General features: G+C 41.1%; 1 protein-coding gene across 4 annotated transcripts in view; it reads left to right on the top strand.

Moving 5' to 3' along the window:
- The window catches only part of ENOX1 (ecto-NOX disulfide-thiol exchanger 1), a 511292-nt gene that overhangs the window by 150280 nt on the left and 340671 nt on the right, over positions 1-20341 (top strand). For 3 of the 4 annotated variants that reach the window (XM_031466044.2, XM_064493135.1, XM_031466045.2), the window contains one exon: positions 3873-3913. The exons of the other annotated variant lie outside the window; for it this stretch is intronic. The gene's annotated coding sequence lies outside the window, so the exon portion shown is untranslated. The remainder of the gene's footprint in view (positions 1-3872; positions 3914-20341) is intronic. 4 annotated transcript variants of the gene reach the window in all.

Here is a 20341-nt window from a genome sequence, read left to right as displayed (position 1 = left end):
TGCTTATCCAGGTTCTGAAAATGGAGGTTTGGAGTTCGGATACTCTTTCAGTCTGGTTGAGGAAAGGAAATACGACAGAATATTAATTCATTCAATAAATACTTGATTCCTACAGCGCGCCATGCACTATAGCTCTTGTGGAGAAAGCGTTGATCGAAACAGACGAAGACTGCCTTCATGAAGTATATTTTCTTGTGGGGGAGGGTGATGCACTTTTTGGAGGGAAGTGCTATGCTAGTAATTTGTCCCGTAGGGAGAAAAAAGGCCTGATTTTTCTTAGCATTTGCCAAGCATGGCTGATTTCAGGCTGCCCATGTGAATGAGAGTTGGGGAGAGATGTGAATAACCGACCAACAATCTGGGTTTTTGAGGACCCTCCGTACTGGTTTCCATAGTGCCTGCACCAATTTATGTTCGAACCAACAGTGCACAAAGGTTCTCTTTTCTCCACGTCCTCTCCATGACTCCTTGTATGCCGTCTTTTTGTAATACCCCTTTTGTCAGGTGTGAGATGGTACCTCACTGTGGTTTAGATCTGCGTTTCCCTGATGATTTGGGATGTTCAGCATCTCCTCGTGTGTTGGCCATCTGCATGTCTTCTTTGGGAAAACATGTCTGCTCAGGTCCTCTGACTACTTTTTAATCCAGTTGTTTGTTTATGTTGAGCTATATGATTCTTTGCACATTTTGGATATTAACGCCTTATCAGTTACATCATTTGCAAATATCGTCTCCCATTCAGTAGTCTGCCTTTTCATTTTGTTCACTGTGCAGAAACTTCCTGTTTGACGTCGTCCCGTTTGCTTCTTTGGGCTTCTGATTCCCTTCCCCGAGGAGACAGAGCCCAGAAATGATTGCTAAGACTGATGCCAGAAAGCATACTGCGTGTGTTTTCTTCCAGCAGTTTTATGGCTTCGGGTCTTACATTTAAGTGTTTAATCCATTTTGAGCTTCTTTCTGTGCACAGAGTGAGAGAAGCAGCCTCAGGTAGGAGACTTCCTTTGGGGCCCAGCAGCACCATCCCCTCTGGTCACCAGAGATGAACGCTCTAGGGGTGCTTTTTATGTGGGTTCTGTGGGCCCTTGTCTTGCGGCGGGGCAGGCTGCTTTGGGTGAGCTGGTGTGCAGGGCTGACTGCTGGCCCGGTTGACTGCCAGGCCCTGCCTCATGCAGTGGCTGCCAGCCCACTAGTGCACCAGGCCAGGTTCCAGCATGGCTGGCTGCATGGCCCCAGGCATGCCTGGAGCTGATAGCTTACCCACCGGTGGGCAGGTAAGCCCCCAGCACTGATAGGCTGGAGGGGGGGACTCCAAAATGGTGCCTGCCATCACCAGAGTCCTCGTGGTTGAGCAAGCTCCTAAAAAGGGCTTCTGCCGGCGTCTTTGTTCCCTGGTGGAGTCCCGGTTGCGTCCTGCCTCTCCAGGAGGCTCTCCAAGGTGAGCAGGTGGGTCTGAATCAGGCTTCTTTCCCATGAGTGCATCTGTGCTGGGCTCGGAGAGGGTGAGATTTGTGCGTGTCCTAAAGAGCCGAGTCTCTGCCTCCTGTAGCCCTCCGCCTTTCTCAAATGCAAACCCTGCTGGCCTTCAAGCCTGATGTTCTGGGGGCTTGTCTTCCTGATAGAGGACCTTCTGGATGGTGAGTCCAGTGTGGGGCTCGGACTACTCCATCCTTGCAGAGAACCTCTACAATTGTAATTATCTGGGGGTGTGGGTTCTGACTATACCACGTCTCCATCCCTCTTACCCATCTCATCGTGGTTCTCTCTTTACATCTTTAGTTGTGGAAAATCCTTTCTGCTAGCCTTCAGGTCATTCTCACACACAGTTTCTTTGTAAATAGTTATGATATTAGTGCGTCATGGGAAGTAGTGAGTTTAGGGCTCCGTACTCTGCCATCTTGGACACCCAAGCCAGACTTCTGCCTCAGTCCCTCACTGGCTGTTTGTTTCCTGTTGCCCCACACATCATTGGTTCCACGCAAGTAGGGACATGCTATAATGCCTTGTACCACTGTAGTCCTGGTTCCTAGCACATCGTCGGCATTCAGTCAGTCCTTCCACAGTGAATGTCATTGTACCTTTCTCCATAGTTTAGTGTCCGCAACTGTGAGATGACAGTAATACCAACTTTACAGGTCATTTTGAAGAATAAAAATAAAATGATGTTTGCAAGGCGCATTACACATGCAATATACAGAAAACATCAGTACATGGAAGCAGCCTTTATTATTGTCCATATTTGGTGTCATTTAGAATCTTGATAAAAATTTGGACATTCAGAAGGGAGGCTTCTTCATGGTAAAAATAACGGCGACTAATTTTAACCATTTTCATTAGGACTTTTCCACTAAGAGCCATCTCTTGAGTAACTCAGAAATAGAGGACTTCCACGTCTAAAAGCCATAAGGTGCAAACTATTCTAACTGCATCACTCCGACTAAAAAGCATTTGTCCTCTCCATAGTAATAAAGTAGGACAGAAGCAAGAGAAACCTGCCCTACCAACTGACTTCCTCCACATAGGTATTATTTACCACGATGATTGTTGTTTCAAAACAGTACCTACTCTGGGCTTTTAAAATGAAAATGAAAGGACTTGCAGTGGTGTTAAAAATAAATGCGCAGAGACCGAACTGTGTGAGAAATGTACATTCGGTTGTCATGGTAGCGGAAAGCTCCCAAGTAGGTCCTTTCCCCCCGCCCAGATGTTGAATGTCTATAATAACATGCCCTAAGTGGTGACAGAGCCAGATGTGGGCTGATGTATAATGTATAATGCCATTTATTTACTTATGTTTTTGTCCTTGACAGTTTCAGAAATCTTTTTAAAGCTCAGAGATGAATTTAGCTGGGAGTAAGCAAGTGAGAATTTGGTTGAACATCTGTGTTTCTGAAGTTTGTTATTTTTCAGCTGTACGTGAATACTCAGTTGCCTTTTTAGATGAATGTACTAATTCCACACATTTTGAAGAGAAACTCACAAAACCAATTAATAAGAGCATATCTGGGAATTGAGACTATGGAATTTAAACCTGTCGATATGAATCTTCTGTTTTCTCATATTCTGGCTTGGGTACCAATTCAGGCTAATGATTGCTAAAGAAAAGAACAGTTATGAATTTGCAAGTAGCTCTTAAAATTGATTGTTTTAGACCTTTGCCTCAATTATAGCTTTTCAGTAAGTGAAATTGTATATACATATTTTATAAGTGTATTTGATTTTCACAAGTTTTATTTTATATCAAAAGCTGTTAGCCAATATGTCCTGTAAAAATACCTCTGATGAAGGTAAAAAGTATAATCTTTTTGCCACTGACCCTATGACCCAATGAAAGAATGTTAACTGAGGGTCCTAATGCATGTTAAAAGAATGGTTCACTCTTCTTGAGAAAAGTTTTAAATGTTCAGTTAATCTGCATAAAGACTAGTGAATGTTAAAGTCTAATACATAAATGTAAAAGTCTAATATTTATTGCAGGTATATTTTTTCTGGTGACTGGAGGGTGGAGGAACATGAGGGACAATAAGGTTTTTGATAAGGAGATCAGGGTCACATAATCAAGGAGGAATTACAGTATAGGAGAAACTGATGGAAAAAAATGAAAACAACTCTTCTACCTGGCATTGCTCCATAAAACTCTATTCTAGGTTTGGTTCCTAGTTCCCCTTCCCTCTCAATAACCACAGAAAGTCCTGCCCGCCAAGCCCCATCTGACCAGCTATGCCGCTCCCACCTTCCTAAGATGCCATTTCTTTGCCCAGCTGTGGGACCAGCCCCAGAGAGGCAGGGTGTCTCTGAGTCGCCTGAGATCCACGCCCGCTTCCTACTGTCCACCCGCCTCCCTTCACCTCTGACAATCTTCCTTGTGTCTGCAGGTTCTTCTGAGACGGGTCTCTCAAAGGGAAGTGCCTGTAAGGTAAGTCTTTTTTTTTTACCTCCCCTTTGGATCTGTGCAGATTTCAACCTGATGATGTCTTTTAAGCAGAAGTTGTCCTTTTGGGGCAATGCAGTTTAATAGAACTTTCTGCAGTGGCAGAAATGTTCTGTGTCTGTGCTGTCAGGTATGGTAGCTGATAGCCACTGGGGGCTACTTAGATTTAAATCAGTTAAAATGGAATAAAATTAAACATTCATCTCTTTAGTCACACTGCCCACGTTTGAGGTGTTCGGTACTCACATGCTGCTAGTGGCTACCGGATTGGATGGCACCACATTAGAGGAATCCCAGGTTTGGTGGGAATGGGCCAATTCTGGCACCTCACCACGTTCGGATGGGCAGAGGGAAGCTCCAGGGAACCGTGGTCTTGGAAGAGAGCCATGGTGGATGCAAAGGTCCAGCGACTGCCTGTCAGCCAGGCTCCCTGCAGCAGGTTCTCTGGACGGGAGACTGGAGCCGGGCACCTCCATGGCCACCATGGGCACCACCTCCCAGCAAACAAAGCTGTAGCCTCGAGTGTAGGGTTTAGAGTTAGGCCTGGGTTTGAATGTGGGCTCTTACTAATAGTTAGCTGTGGCACCATGGGAAGTTACGTAAATTCTCTCAACCTTTGTTTCTTCGTTTTGTAAAATGGAGATAATAACACCTACTTCCCAGCGTCGTGGTGAAAACTCAGTGAGATACTAACTGGAGGCAGCTCCGTGCCTCACATCCTAACCACTTGCTCTGCTGGCCAAAGATCAGATGCCGTGGGTCCCGTGTCAGCCTCGGCCTCCTCTTCCTACCACTTAAACAAAATACTAATTAGCCTTTTGAACTCAAGTGCTGAACAAACAAAAGAGTAATTCAGGAATTGTTGCCGCATTGCCTGTAATTTCAAACATACTGTTTTATACAAATAGAACTCTCCTTATATGAAGATGCCATTTCGAGGAATAATGTGTGTGTGTGTGTGTGTCTGTCTGTCTGTCTGTCTGTCTGTCTGTCTGTCTGTGTACAGACGAATCTTTATTCACACTGTTGCAGGGCAGCCACTGGTAACAGTGCACATGGAAAGATGTACTCGACCCAAGTCAGTTGCTGGTTTTATCACGGCCGTTCGTGCTTGTTGACAGTTGAAATCGTCTATTCCAAAGATTGTACCACATTCCTGGGTACTACATTCCAAGTTGCAAAGGGAGGAGAAGTATTTTAAGGAGCAGATTATCTGTACATCTTGGAAATTTCTTCTCCCCTCTCTCTTTGCACTTCCACACACTCTCACCCACCCAAGAACAAAGTGGGTTGGTGTTGATGGGGCTCCATAAGAGAGAACCGCTCGTGTCGGGGCGGATCTACTGGCTGAGCTCACAGAGATACCGCTAGCACTGGGAGACATGAGGATCGAACTATGGTCCAAAAACCTGAATGGATTCAACCGCTGAACTTCCAGTTGCAGCGTGCCTCTAAACTCCATCGCTCAACTTCTGTGCAAAACTGGTCATACATTTGACAACAGGAGGAGGGGGAGTTCAGATAACTAAGATTTTCTGAGCATCCTCACTATGAATTGAGTTTTAATTAGTCCAAGAGCTTCCCCTGGGGTAAAACTGGTGAATTGTTTGAAAAGGAGTGCCTGTGTGTGCTGGGGTGAGGGCAGAGAGGGGGCAATAGAATTACAAATCCAAATGTTTCCTCAAGGGTGAGGCTGTCCCCACCCTCCTGCTCTGATTCCTGCTAAGTGGGGAAGACTGAGCTCCTCCCATCTCCTTCGCCTGCCAGGTGAGCTTTGAAGGTTTTGAAAGGGGCTGCTTTTTCTTCCCTAAGAGACTCTATGTCCCCTCCCCTGAAGTCTGGGCTGCCTTGTGCCTGCTTCAGCTAATAGAGTGTATCTGCTGAAAGGAAAGAGACATTTCTTTGATTTAATTTATTTTAAGGGTTGATTTTAAGAGGTTCACTACAGGCAGGGTAACCAAGAGCACAAAGCCGGAGAATTTGCAGCTGTCTCAGCATCCCGGAAGGGCCTTCCTAACACTCTCTCTCAGACTCTATCTCCGCTCACTCCACCCCCAGTTTTCTTTCTCATCCCATCCATAGATCAGGCTGTGGAATTGTTCCTCCATCCTTAGCCTTTTCCCTAGAATTGTGTTGACCTGAAGATACATTTGGGGCAAAACAGTAGAATCCCTCTGTTGTCAGCAAAGCGCTCAGTCCAGACAACTGCAGGAAGGTAAGTAGATGAGGAAGTCTGTCCAGGAAGCAGTCTTTATCAGGCCCTGGACTGCTGCTCTCCTCCAAAATAATTTTTAGCAAAAATTTTAATCCAGTTACACTAGCAGTTCTTGGAATTAGTTGGCATTTATCCTGTTAATATGTGAAACACTGGCCAAATATTGTTATTGAATAATTATTATGAGAGTTACTAATACTTTTGAGAACTTCAGTGATCTAGAATATTAAGTAGAGCTTTGAAGAATGTCTGAAATTGTTTTGTATGGGTAGCCGGCAAAGGAATAATTATTGGAGACTTCTGCTTGAGATCCATTCTCAGAGTGCTGAAGGATTGTTGACTTTATCAGGTCCAGATTTGACTTCAGCAGAATTTGTGATGAACATTAGCATTTTTAGGACTTTTCCTCTGCAGAGAAGGATAGTAATCTGGCAACTATCAGTATGCCTTACATTGGTTTAGTTTAATCATATAGGCTGTCTTTAGCAAAAATCTATTTCCTTCCTTCCTTCCTTCCTTTATCCCTTCCTTCCTGCCTTTCTTCCTTCTTTCCATGGTATATTTCATTAAGATCGCATTTCCAGCATAGAGGAATCTATGCCAATAACTTTTGCATACTGGTGTAGAAATAAAAAACCCAACCCAACTAATTTTGAGGAATTAACTTAAATCACATACGAATAGATTTATTGATGTTCTATTGTTTACAAGTGTACATCAAATAGCCTAGCCCTTTTGGTTTTTTTCCTAGGATTTTGTTTTTCACTCTATGTGTGTTTGTTTTTATTAAAACAATGATGGTATTTAAAATCACCTATGAATAAAACCATATGAATGTTCCCATAAGTTACTTAATCACACATTTTTACCTGTCCCAGACACTCAAGATTTTAAATTACTGCAAATTTACTAAGTTATATTTTCAAGGACTGAATGTTTCAGGAAACATTGATCAGCTGACATACAGCAACAAAAGTCTTAAATCCAGAAGTCACTTACCTTTAAATAAATATCTAATTACAAGAAGTTTTATTGGTACCCTTTTTTGAATTCCTTTCACATTCCATATCTAGTCAAAAAGATGTTCAAATGATTTTTTCCCCACCAAGACGAATGATTAAAAACTTTCCGGCCATATCCTGTGAAAAATATATACAAAGCATTGTGATAATTAGGAGTAATTAGTCTCGAGGAAGCTCCAGGAAGCTTTTGAAGTGATCTGCAGGCCACTCCAGTCACCTCCACTGACGAGCTATGTGGTGGTGGGCGGGGGTGGGGGGAGGGCGGGGAGGTAACACAGGAAGGAGGTGACACCTGGCAGATGTGGGGGTTATCAGGAGGGCTTCAAAGCCAAAGCTGGTCTTTGGACTTCAGAGGTTCCCTGGGAAGAGTTACCTCCAACTTTTATTAGCCCCAACCTTGATTATCCTTTGGCGGGATTTGTGCGTGGGACCTATGAGATGTGCCTTTAAGTCTGAGAAGAGACGCAGGTGGGAGGGAATCAAAGACGTACCTGGCAGAGTCTCTGATTCTGCCCTGGATTTGCAGGTCCCTCCCTTCCCCGGTGCTCTTTTGTAGAATTTTAATGCAATATTTTATACATGTAATGAAAAATATATAACATGCATTTACAGAATAAGGAATGGTAAAACAGCAGCTGTGTGTGCCTCTCAGCCTAAGAAACAGAACATTAGAAATAAATCAGATGCCTCCTGTGTCCCCTCCTCAAGTTTTCTCCTCTCCCTTCTCTCCCAGCAAACTGCTTCCCTGTGATTACCTGGCTCTGTCACATGGTTTTACTGTGCATGTACGCATCTGTAGACAACATGCTGTTTTATATGTTTTGAAGTTTACATAGACAGAGTAATATTCTGTTTTGCTTTTTTTTTTTTTTTTAACTCACCGTTATTTTCCTGAGATTTGTCGTGGAGCTTATTGTAGCTACACTCATTAATTTTCACTGCTGTGAAATAGTCTATTGTATGACTATTCCAAAAGGTTTTAATGATTTGTTGATGGACATCGTTTGAGGTGTTTATAGTCAGATTGCTTTTGTTTGTTTGTTTTTTGCTGTGACAAACAATGCTGACAAGACTTTTGACCTTTCTCGGGTCTCTGATACAGAGATACATGTGTTTCTCCGGGGAATATATTTAATTGTTGAAATGATTAGTCAGTGTATCTTCAAATATGATGCTAAATTATTTTCCAAAGTGATTAGACAAATTTAATATTCTACCAGTTCTTGTCAACATTTGGAAAGTACAGGTTTTTAAATTTCTCCCAAGTTTTGGGGGTCAAATGGTATCTCACAGTTTAAATTTCTCCAGATATTTGATAATTTATTCATAAGTTTATTGCCCATTCATGCTTCCTCTTCTTTGAAATATCTGTTTCTGACATTTGCCCATTTCTCTGTTGGGCTATCTTTATCTTTTGATTTATAAGCATTCTCATATATTCTGTAAAGCATCCATTGCGAATTGGCTCTTCACTTTCTTTTTGGTGTCTTTTTTTCTAATATATATATATATATTAGAACACACACACACACACACACACACACACACATATATGTATTGAAGTATAATCAGTTTACAATGTGTCAATTTCTGGTGTATAGCATAATGCTTCAGTCATACATGAACATACATATATTCATTTTCATGTTCTTTTTCACTGTAAGTTACTACAAAATATTGAATATAGTTCTCTGTGCTATACAGTGTGCACTTACTGTTTATCAACTTTACATGTATTAGTATCTGCAAATCTTGAACTCCCAATACATCCCTTCCCACCCTTTCCCTCCACTGGTAACCATAAGTTTGTTTTCTATGTCTGTGGGTCTGTTTCAGTTTTGTAGATAAGTTCATTTGTGTCCTTTTTTTTTTTAGATTCCACATGTAATTGATATCATATGGTATTTTTCTTTCTCTTTCTGGCTTACTTCACTTAGAATGACGATCTCCAGGTCCATCCATGTTGTCGAAAATGGTAGTAGTTTATTCTTTTTGTGGCTGAGTAGTATTCCATTGTATAAATACACCACAACTTCTTTATCCAGTCATCTGCCAATGGACATTTAGGTTCTTTCCATGTCTTGCCTTTTGTAAATACTGCTGTTATGAATAGTGAGGTACATGTATCTTTTTGAATTAAGGTTCGCTCTGGATATATACCCAGGAATGGGATTAATGGATCATATGGTAAGTCTATTTTTAGCCTTTTGAAGAATCTCCGTACTGTTTTCCACAGTGGCTGCACCAAACTGCATTCCCACCACCAGTGAATGAGGGTTCCCTTTTCTCCACAGCCTCTCCAGCATTTATTATTTGTGGACTTTTGAATGATGGCCATTCTGACTGGTGTGAGGTGATAACCTCATTGTACTTTAGATTTGCATGTCTCTGATAATTAGCAATATTGAGCATCTTTTCATGTGTCTATTGGCTTTTTGTATGTTGTCATTGGAGAATTGCTTGTTTAGGTCTTCTGCCCAGTTTTGGATTGGGTTTTTTTTTTTTTTGTTACTAAGTTGTATGAGCTATTTGTACATTCTGGAAATTAAGCTTATGTCAGTCTCATCTTTTGCAGATATTTTCTCCCACTCTACAGGTTGTCTTTTTGTTTTGCTTATGATTTCCTTTGCTGTGAAAAAACTTGTAAGTTTAATTAGCTCCCATTCTTTATGGTGTCTTTTGATAAAGAAAACTTTAATTGTAATGCATTTCTTGAAATAGTCTATTGTCTGTGTCTCACAGCCACTCTTTCATACTTTCCATTTTTGGGGGGTCGTTTTATGTTGAAATCTGGCTTATGAAGTCTGTATAGTCTTTAGAGTCTGTCTTGCAGTTGGATCTGGGGTTGGGATGGAATGGAGGGTTAGAGTGAGCAACACCCTCCATCCTTACATTTGTATCACCAGAAGAGCCTTGTTTTTATCGTTTATTTGCTGGGAGTCTGAGTAGAATTTCCATGGTAAGTATAAAGTCTGGAAACTGGACAGTTGGTCTCATGCACTGATGAGGAAACTACAGCTTAGAAGCCACACGTCTAGGAGGTATGGGACGTGGAGCTCAAGGAAGACTTTCAGCTTCACATTTCAGCCCCACTTTCCTTACATCAGAACGCTGAGCCGTGTTCTGTAGATCATACTGGTCTATATCACACGTTTGTATTTTAATTTATTCTTTATACTTTTAAGTGTTGTGTGGATTTCTCAGCCATGCTCACAGCAGAGGAGAGAAGACAGGTATAAGCATTAGTGTGATTACTGACTGTCATTATTGAATAAAAGAAAGGTATCTAGAGGGGTAATACGAATTTTTTGATCTGATAGCAAATGAGCTAAGACTGTGATCTAGATTTTTCCACACCAAATCCACTCACTTATACATCTTGTTTAAATGAGATAATATTAAGTCTATTTTAACAAGTGTCCAAAAATTTTTATTAATGTGTTTGCTTCAGTTTTATTAGGTCAGTGTGAGAAAGCTAAATGAACTAATTTCCTTAAATTAATAGATACATACTTAATCTGGATTCAGATTTTTTTCTCCAGGAGCCAAGTAGAGATGAATTTTCTTTGTTTATCTTGTCCCATGTCACTTCAGAAATATAATTTGGGTCTTCATGTCCACTGCTTTATCAGAAAAGTAGATTAACTTATGAGTCTTCTGCTCTCAACTGTGTCTTTCTCATTGTAGACTTAAATGAAAAAATACACAGAGGTTATGAAATCAGAGGATAACTCCTTAAACTATTTCCACATGGTCTTTCTAAATCATTTCTGGTGTTTATGGCTTCTAAAATGAAGTTTCAACTGATAGTTGAAGGATAAGTGTATTTATTTTTAGTTGGAATTAAATTATTGCCTACATAAATATATAGCATATATTTAAAAATGAAGAAAACTGCTAGAGAACCTTGTGAGGCTCTGATTTGAGTCTAATGATTCCAGCTATAGAGCAGAACATCAAGTCAAGCTCACCTCTCCTGTCAGTGCATCAGACAGTTCTTTGCAAAAGTGTGAGATTTTTATTATTTTAGGAAAAAATACTGGTAACTTATCCTAGCCACCGTAAAGAATGGAATTGACATGTAGGTATTCTGAAGGTAAAAAGTCCTTCTCACCCTGTCACTCAGGAATACGAGTCAGCAACATAGGACTATTACCAAAAGGTTAACATGATCTGGGTTGCATTAACTAGAATGTAACATGCAACAATCATGAAATAATCCACTCACTGTGTTAAACATTGATAAAGCCCATGTTAGAGTCTGGTTTTCATTTCCATATTTTAAACATAGTATTAGGAAATTGGATATGGGCCAGAGAAAAGGAATGAAAATTATTTGAAAGTACAAAAGTTTATCTATGCTGCAAACTGAAAGGAAGTAGAATTCCTTATAACCAAGAAGGGCAAATGAAGAGGTGGTGTAAGAATAGCTTTGAGTGGGTCTCCAGCTGTAGCAGAATTAGCACTGGCAGATGTCTGTTGTCCTGAAGCTGTCTTTTAAGGGGAAGTTCTTTGCACTAGAAGAAGTGGTTGTGATGCCACGGCTGGTTGTTCTGGTACCACTCCTCAAATCTAGTACCTGCTCATTAAAAATATATGAGTCTGAGGGCATGGGTTAATTCTCAAAGTAATTCCAAAGCCAAATATGAACCCAAAGTAGGAGAAAGACAGGGAGGGCATATGTCAGAGGTCATGAGAAGGGGAGGCTTGTTTGTTCAGTCAGGGCTGGACGAGGCACTGAGAAGGAGATGGGGGGAGGTCCCAGCCTTCCAGGAGGTCACTGTCGAGAGCTTGCCAACACAGTTGGTTCTGTATGTTAGACAGTTAGACAAGTAGTGAGGGAACACCAGACAGACAGAGCAAAGATAAAGCACCAAGTATGAATGGAATTCTGTGCAGAGCGCCAAGTTTAGACAGAAGACAGAGATTAAAATTGGATGATTAGATGGGTGTCAAAATATGAAGACCTTTTTATCAGATAAAGAAGCTTATTGCCACTCTGTTGTCAGTAGTGAGCCATTTGGCTTGAGTCTTGATCAGATTTGTGCTTGTAGATATCCTCTGGGGACAGTTTGAAGACTGATCTTGCCCAGGCTGGAGCTGGGGGAATTGAGTGGTCAAAGTAGATTCAAGGAGACTAGTAAAGACTCTGAGGATGCAGATCTGTCTCAGGGAGTACCCATGGAGATGAGAACAGATGGTTGGGAGGGAACATGAAGAATTTAGGAGGCAGAGTGGTAATCAGGAGTGACCGAAGAATGTAAGGATGCTTCAGGGTGGTACCACAGACTAAGAAGGGAATTGGTACTACTAGTGCCCTCTATGGCCACAAAATTAATTGTTTCCAACAGCACACAATCGCTGTCTTACAATTCTGGAGGCCAGAAGGCTGAAATGTGTTCAGTGGGCTAAAATCAAGGTGTCAGCGTGGCTGCACTCCTCCACATGCTCTAGGGGAGAATCTCTCCTTGCTTCTTCCAGCTCCTAGAGGCTGTTGACATTCTTTACTTCATGGCCCTCTTCTGCCTTCAAAAGCAGCAATGGCCAGTGAAGTCTTTCCCACATTGAATCAGACTCTTCTGTCTCACTCTTATCAGCGCCTTTGTGACTATATTGAGCCTACCCAGAAAGTCTCAAGACCTTTAACCAGATCACATCTACAAAATCCCTTTTGCCATATAAGATAACATAATTAGAGATTCTGGTGATGAAGACATGGATATCTTTGGGGGGCCATCATTTATTCTCTCTTGGTTGGTATGGAGAGAGTGAGTTCAGTTTATGCACGCACAGCTGATAACAAACTGGGGAGAGTTGGGTATATGATTCTTATCTGGAGATAGAGATTTTGGTGACATAAGGCTTTTAGTTTTGGGTTGAAACCATGAGTAGTAAGCTCTGAATTGGCAGGGGGAGTGGCATGAGATGACTTGAGATGAGGGCTGAAATATGGAGGCCTGGGGACCACTGAAATAGAAGGGCAGATGGGGAAAGAGGAGTCTGCAGAGATGAGGGAGCATGAGACGGGGAGGAGGAAAACCAGGAGTGGGCATCTCAGGTACCTAAAAGGGCACCTTCTAAAGCAGGGATGGACCAACATGAGAAGCAGGCAAAAAAAAAAAAAAAAAAAAAAAATAGTGCTGGTTATGTCAGCTTCTTTGTTTTATGTGGTCATAAAATAAACTGTAACTCCGGTATTCAGAATGAACCAGAAATATGTCATTTCATTAGATTTAATCGCTTTTGAAATTGCACCTGGTAACGATGTAACAGGTTTATGCTGAAAGTCCAGTTCTCAAAATAACGTATCAACAATGGTTGGGATGTGGCCTTTTTGTATCGATCTAACCCCATGTCAGTGTCTCACGCTCAGTCCTATAGTCTGTGCTCTGTTTAATATTCTGCTCTTGGCAAACCTTCTGCTGCAGCTCTGATAGGACTGTTGACCCCGCCGTGCGTAACAAATTACACGGACATTTTGAAACTTGACATTGTGACTGTCTCACAAGCTTACACATTCTCGGCGAAATTTTAGAACACAAGTTAATATCTGGGCTTCGTGAAAATGAACATGTGAAGAGGGTGGGTGTGTGTAGTCGGGGGACGTGTGTGGGTGTGCAAAGTACTCGCTTCCAAGCCAGCAATCTAATGAAACCAACAGTTCCATCCTGGCTCCCTTACTCATCCCCACCCCATGCCTTGGATTGGCGGGTCTAGTGGCTCTTTGGCTTCTGCAGAAGCCGTCCCTGTCACCGTGCTGGTGGAAGGTAATTGGGGTTCCTTAGCCTGGAGCTCGCGGGCATGTCATTCCTCCATGATTCCAGCCATAGGATGATAGTGGGCTGGCATGGCTACTGCCCTGCTGAGTTTCAGATATTAACTTTTTATTCTGCGTGCACACAGCAACATTTTAGGGAAAACCATTTCTCACAAGCCTTCAGCTCGCTTTTTACCTTACATTTTGAATTTGTGTGTGTGTGTCTGCACCAGAACATGCAAGTGTGTAAAGATTGGCGCTTGGGGTGATTGGGTTACCTAAGACATGGCCCTTACCCTCAAAAAGGATTCTGGTCTAATAGGAGAAGTGGTGCCTTCAAGGTGCAAATACCTTTAATACACAGGTAAGTACATGTGCTATGAGAGAGGGAGAGAGACAGAGCTTTTCAACTGTTTAACAGAAGGAGAGAGGTTTCTGATTGTGAGGAGAAGCAAGGAAGCTTTTCTTATGATTTTATATTTAAATACAGTTTTGATGGATGGATAAAATATTTAGAACTGGGAGGAAGTTGGGGCCCATGACATTCCAAACACAGATACAAAATTATTAGAGGTCCAGGGACAGGAAATAGCGTTAAGTATGTGCAAGACTGAATGGCGTAGTGTGGCGTCATTGGAGTGGGGGATTCCTGTGAAAAGGACGACCACCATCCTCGAAAAGGCATTGAATGCCACAGTGAGGAATTTCGTGTTGACAGATTTTTTTTAATACTGTTGCTTTTTTTCTTTACATTTCTGAAATAAATTCCATCTGGCCATGCAGATGATTGTATTTGCTGCTGGATTCTGTTTGTCAATATTTAGTTTCTGATTTTCGCATTGCTATTCCTAAGTGAGTTTGTGCTATAATTTTCTATTTGGTGTATGCAGTCTGTCAGATTTTGGTATCAGTGTTACTATTGCTTTGCAAAAAGAACTTGGAAATCACCCCTGTCTTTTTTCCCTTATGCTCTGGAAGAGTTTAAATGATACCAGAATTATCTGTTATTTAAAAATTTTGGCAAGTTGTGCTGTGAAACCACCTAAGCCGTGTGTGTGTGTGTGTCCAGTTTTGGGGTAACCATTTACTTCCTTTATTTGCATGATAATTTGTCTGATTAGATCTTTTTTCCTTCTGGAGCCAGTTTGGCATACCATGTATTCTATAACATTACCTCTTTCATCCAAGTTTTGAAATTTATTTGTAAAGAGTTGATCAAAGGAATCTATTATCAGAAATGCCTTCTATATTGGTGTTATTTGCTCTTATTGTTTCTTACTTTGTATAATTGTATAAGCCTCCTTCCTCATCCCGTCTGGTTAGCTAACAGTTTAAGTACTAGCTTTTTGATTTATTTATTAACTCTTGTCTTTCTTCCTATTAATTTATACTTAGGTGTATTCCTTTCTCTGCTTTCTTTAGTTTTTGGTTTTTATTAACATCGTAACTTGGATGCTTAATTTATTTTTTATTTGTTCTTATTTATTAATAAACTGTTTAAGTCTATGAATTTTCCTTTGAGCACTACTTTAGCTATCCCATAGGGTTATTTTTTTCATACAGTTGTTTCCTAAATGTACTTTTTTGGACCCCCAAATTATGAGAGAGCTAAAATTTTCAGAAGATAAGGTATACTTTTTTCTAGTTTTGTTAGTAATGAACAGATTTATTGCATTGTGGTAAAAGAATGTTTTCTATACTTTCCTATTTTCAGGAATTTGTGGATGTTGTATTTGTGACCTAATATTTTGTCAAATTTTGTGCCTGTCTGATGGATACTGGAAAAGAAGATCTTTACTCTTTTTGGGGTATGGGTATGATATATATTAACTAGAGCTGCTATTTTAATTATGGTTTTCAAATATTCTATATCATTACCTATTTTTTTTTTGTCCACTTGATTTATCATGATTGGAAAGAGAGACAAAACTTTCTGCTCCTAATCTGTTCCTGTATTTTTCCCTTGTGTCCCCTGTTGGCATTCTAGGTAGGGATGATTTCTCTCAGTGAATGCCCACCCTGTGTATTGCAGGGTATTGCCTTCTCCAGCTTCGACACAGTTTAGGCTGGTAGATGCCTCCAGTTTACTGCGACAGCCAAAGGTCTCCCTAGCAGTCTAGAGAGAGCATCATTTGTAACTTAGAACCTTGTGTGGTTGGAAAATGTTTTTAAAGTTTTTTTCCCTCTCATTTGTAAGATAGTTCTATGTCTTATGAGATGGTTTAAGATTTTAAAAAATTACTTTAAAATATGCATGAAAGAAATTGGACTTTTTTCCTTCTCTGGGGATCTGATGAAACAAATAGTGATCCCAGAAGGAGCTGGTAGGAATCAGAGATTACTAAAATTGCTCAAGTCAGGCCCTTCCCATTCCAATATTTTGTTCTTGTTAGGGTGCAAGAGATCCAAGAAAGGTCTACCAAATAAACTAACTCTTCCAATAGCCTTAAAATAATTCTATATTATCATATTTCAACAGTCCTCACTTTTATTACCATCTGCTGCTATTGATCTCCCAAAGGGCAAGCTGTATTAAATTGACAAGTTCTTGAATGTAAATATGGCATGCTAAATAACATATATACATGAATTTAAAACTTATTTGGTTCTAAAATAAATCCCTAAAGACTCAAGCAAATTTCTGTAGATATGGCACACAAAAAAAGAAACCCTCAGGATTCCCTTGAAAGAGGGCGGAACCTTACCTATAAAAATAAACTCTGAAGTTCTTGGAACTCAGGATGAGCTTACTGAAAATTGTGGTGTGCCAGCAGGGTGGAAGGAGTCTAACAATTCCAGTGTCACTTTTGGCTAGCTCATCAGAATCTGAAAGAGTCCCCCCAAATGTGTGGACAGGGTTTGAAACAGCTTAGCTGAAGCTAACACATATTGACATCAAAGTCTTTCGTAGGGTGGTTTAAAATGACTTTCACTGCGGTAGGAAGGAGAGTGAGTGAGTGTGTATTTTTAGATCTTCACCTGAGCACACGGGAACTGTTCTCAGTGCAGCTATTCTGGCCAGCGCTCGAAAATACGTCACAGAGAAGCTGCTCCAGATCTACCACTGGTGAAAAGTAACTTATAATATGCCTACGAATGCTCATAGCATCACTTGCTGGTACCAGAAGGGTCCATTATTGGTTACAAAAACAAAAAAAGCTGAAGGTCGGCTGACCAAGCACACACAGCTTACTAACTTGTAGAGAACTGAGCATCATAAAAATGAATGCAGAATACCATACGATGGTCTTTTCTGGTGTAGCCGGTGATTTAGGATTCTGTGTTTCTCAAGGACATGAGTGTCCCAGGTTATTACTCTTGCTATCACAGAGTCAGAAGAAGCCCACAGATTCATTCTTTAATTCTGAAGCTAGATTTAGATTTTTCAGGTCTCACTTCCTTTAAAAAAGCCCCCACTACCAGCTGCTGGCATCTGGGTGCACCGCGGGGCACACATAGCCCTGACCGCCCAGCCCTGCCCTCTGTGTGGTTGTCTTGATGGACATCTCAAAGGACCCCTTGAAACTACTTTCCCCTCCTCTGTCTAGGGACTCTCTGGGAGAGGTTGTCTTGTTCCCTCTGTCTGCAGTAAGTTATGGCTTTCTTTAAACGTGAATATATTTAAATTCTTTTCATTCTAATGTTTACATTAGAATTAAAATTAAAAGGGATTAAAGTTAAAATTGAATTATATTTAAATTCCCCCTAAGAATCATAGTGGTTTTTGGTCTTTTGTTTGTGTTTTTGTCTCATTTGCAGATCACAAGCTCTTGGTAGTTTCTTCCCTTCAGTTTACCCTTAGTTTTCTTTATCCTGAGCCTTCTGAGCAGGTCTCTTTATGTCTCCAAGAACATCTGTGCTCAAGTTCCCATGTTCATCCACCCCTAATTCCTTGTAGTTGCGTGAGGTGGTCGGGAACACAGACACCCATGGGCACCCATGAAGTTCCCCACAGAAAAGACACGGACTCGCTTCAGAAGATGGTGCAGATGCATCTGCTGGGTGCTTGCTGGAGGCTGAAGGCTCTTTGCTGCATTCAGGGACTGCGCCATATACTTCTTAGCTTCAGTTTACAGTATTAGTCACGACTATGGGATCTTAAGGTTGCAAGAGTAGAAGCGGGTATGGTAAATGTTACCTAGTGTTAATGGCTTTCTGCTGCATAAATCCAGTATCTTCAAGTGGATAATTAAGTCTCTGAACACCTTTGGGAATAGAAGACTCACTCCTAAAGCCATTTGAGGGTGGAAAATTCTCCATTTTTTAAGCCACCATTCTTTTTTTTTGTGACTTCAACCCACTCTGGAGTTATATTTACTGAGCTTAGTAGGTCCCGGGCACTATTCCATACACTTTCAGTCTTCGAGCAACCCTGTGACATAATGATTTTAACTGATGAGGAAACCCAAATCATAGAAAGGTTAAGTGGCTTACCCAAGGCCATACACTAGAAGGAAAAAAAAAGGAACTAGAATTTTTATCTAGGCAGTAGGATTTCTGGTCCCATACTCTTAATTAATCCTACAATACTCAATAAATCAAATATGACCTCTAGGATAGATATAAGATTAATAAATCTTCCAGTAATAAAGTTGTGTAAATCATTGTGGGGAGGAGATGGGATGTGGAATTAAGTCGGGTAATAATATTTGAATTTCTTATCCATTCATTCATTCATTCATTCATTTAACAAAAGTACCTTCTAAGATTTTTAAAAAATATTTTATAATTTATTTATCTATTTTTAAATGGAGGTACTGGGGATTGAACCCAGGACCTCATGCATGTTAAGTGTGCACTCTACCACTGAGCTGTCCCCACTCCCCCAGGTTTGGCACTCATAAATGCTGCAGATAAAGCAGTGAATGAGACATACCAGTCATGCTCAGACTGAGCTGACATTCTAGAAAGAGGAGGCAGAAGTAAACAAACAGTGAACAGGAAAATATCAGATAATGATCTGAAGGAAATAACTCAGGGTGACTTTTATATTATAACTGTTGAGTGATTCTCCTTTTGATAGGAAGGCCTTTCTGAGAAGGTAATATTTGAACTGAGAGCACAGATTTGTTTTTTCCATTCATTATTATTAAGAATTAGAAATAAACGTTTTCATGTGTGTCACAACTTTGGGAAACAAAATGAAATCCTTCTTGATCAAAGGACGGTCAGGTAGGGGAGGGACATGGAGGCAGAGGCCGACAGACTGCCAAGAGTTGAAAAAGTCGTCTAGGGTCACTTACATGTTTGAGCTTTCTGTCTGGAATACTGCTTCTTCCACAGTTTGCGTGCTTTAAAAAGAAAGAAGTCCTGCTCATCTTTGAAGATTTAGCTAAAACAGCTGACGTTTTATCTTTTCAAGCCTTCCCTGACACCCACATCTTTACCTTGGCACATCCTCCGCCTGGCCGTTGGTCCCCCCGAAGCAGTGGCAGCCTGGTTATGGCTGTCTGGCCTAAGGCCCGAGTGCTGTATGGCATGTACATACGTACGTACTTGCAACCCTGGGCTACACTGAGATCCCGGACCATGCCATCTTCTTGTTTTATTATGATTATTTTTTATTGAGATAAAAATCACGCAACAAAATATTAGCCATTTTAAAGTGAAACAGTGGTATTTAGGACATTGACAATGTTATGCAACTACCACTGCTATCTAATTCCAAAACATTTTCATCATCTCAAGAGGAAATCCCATACCTGCCAAGCATTTGCTCCCTGTCCCTCGCTCCCTCCAGCTCCTGGCAACCACTTCTTGTTTATTTTTATATCCTCAGGGCCTTGCGCGGTACCTGGCTCAGAGTGAGTGCTTAATAAATGTTTATCAGAATAATGGGTGGGTTATAAATTTCTGAAAGGAGAGGAACTGTCTCTATTTAAATTGCTTAATTCATCCCTGCTGTTCTGGACTGACCAGCACGGGCGGGAGCCGTGTGTGAAACCCACAGTCCCTGCCCTCGGGGAGCTTATAATTGAACCCAGTGCTGGCCAACAAAAATGTCACGTGATCCATCCACGTACACCTTCTAGCAGCCACGTGTATTAGTTTTCTGTTACTGCTGTAACAATTAACCACAGACTCAGTAATGTATTCTCTCATAGCACTGAAGGTCAGAAGACTAAGGTGGTTCTCACTGCTCTGAAACCAAGGTGTCAGCCGGGCTGCATTCCTTCAAGAGGAATTCACATTAAGCCTTCCAAATCCAATCTATATTTTGCACAGAAGTACATCACAGTTTGAACCAGCCACATTTCAAGTGCTCAACAGCCACATGTGGCTAGTGCCTCCCATACTGGACAGCACAGATCTGGGGGTGGGGGGTGGAGAGACAGAGAGAAGTAACTAGAAGTGTGATTTGTATCAAGGAAAAGTGGAGTCCTGTAAGATCACACCAGGGAACCTAACCCCATTGGTGT

Source organism: Camelus dromedarius, chromosome 13 (assembly GCF_036321535.1).
Source record: "Camelus dromedarius isolate mCamDro1 chromosome 13, mCamDro1.pat, whole genome shotgun sequence".
Lineage (NCBI taxonomy): Eukaryota > Metazoa > Chordata > Mammalia > Artiodactyla > Camelidae > Camelus > Camelus dromedarius.
The sequence above is the reverse complement of the archived record's forward strand: the minus strand, read 5'-3'. Positions and strand labels throughout refer to the sequence as shown.